We start from the raw sequence: 1265 nt of genomic DNA on the forward strand, positions 1-1265 counted from the left end.
GGGGGTCCCACAAGCGAGCTAACTCCTTTATTTTTGGACCTAGAAACCTTAAATTTGGCATACAACTTCGTCATGATACAGGTATTACGATGAAAAAAAAATTTCCAGATCCAAGATGGATCTTGGATTTTCACATAATGTTTTCAAATCAATACTCCTCTGAAATTTACCAATGGATTTTATTGTCCTTTGGCACACATGTACCCAAGAGGCATATACGTTAAACGTAGTCAGTATCTTTCGATATCTTATTTCGTTTCAGAGTTACAGGAAGAAGCGTGCAAATCTTTTCAAAAATGCAGAAAACGGTCAATTTTACAATTTTTAAAAACCATAAACGAAAACCAAGATAGATATAAACAAACGCTGACTATGTAATATAACCACCCCTAAAGGCAACAAGTATGCCAAGTGCCATCAAGATACACCTGTAATCTTCAGAGGAGTTTCGAAAAATGTGTCAAAAATTAAAAAATCAAATATTTTTGACAAAAAATGAGATACCTCTCTAATCAGTGAAGATAGAATAACAATGTAGGAAGAAAAATGTTGGGCATCCAACTAGCTACGATTGTGCCAAAGGACAATCAAATCAACAGAGAAATGACTGAGAAAAGAACAAAAAATATTGTAATACCCAGTTTGACCCAGATTGACCAAAAATAGGTGGGACCCCCCCCCCCTTAACCCATTTATGGAGGAAAGTCTTGACAGCCCCTGAATCTATTCAACTGAATTGATTGAGTAGGTGTTTTACGGCACTATCGACTCAATCTATTCAACTGAATTCGATTGTCAGTGTGCACAGGGTATAACAGAATCCGGTGACAAGTTGTGCAGTCAAAAGTCAAGGATGATCAAGTGCTCCTTTTGCCATTTGCATATTTGAAGGTGCATAGAGGTCAAGGGAGATGACTCACGATTTGTCAATATACACAGCTGTAATCACAGCCATCACGTAACTTTGGGGGGTGGGTAACGAGAGAGAGAGAGAGAGAGAGAGAGAGAGAGAGAGAGAGAGAGAGAGAGAGAGAGAGAGAGAGAGAGAGAGACGTACGAGTACACTGGCTAGACCTGCTTCTAATAGAGCAGCAGAAGCAAAGAAGCTGGCCTTTTACTAAGGTTTGCTGTTTAATCCAACGGACGTTTTACTTTTTTTGGGTTTTTCTTTGAATTTAAAGAACTTCCTGTCAGCATAGCCTTTCAAATCACAAAATGTGGCCAAAGTTCGTAAATGTCTTATGATATAATATATATATATAATG

This window comes from Aplysia californica, unplaced genomic scaffold, assembly GCF_000002075.1.
Source record: "Aplysia californica isolate F4 #8 unplaced genomic scaffold, AplCal3.0 scaffold00733, whole genome shotgun sequence".
NCBI lineage: Eukaryota > Metazoa > Mollusca > Gastropoda > Aplysiida > Aplysiidae > Aplysia > Aplysia californica.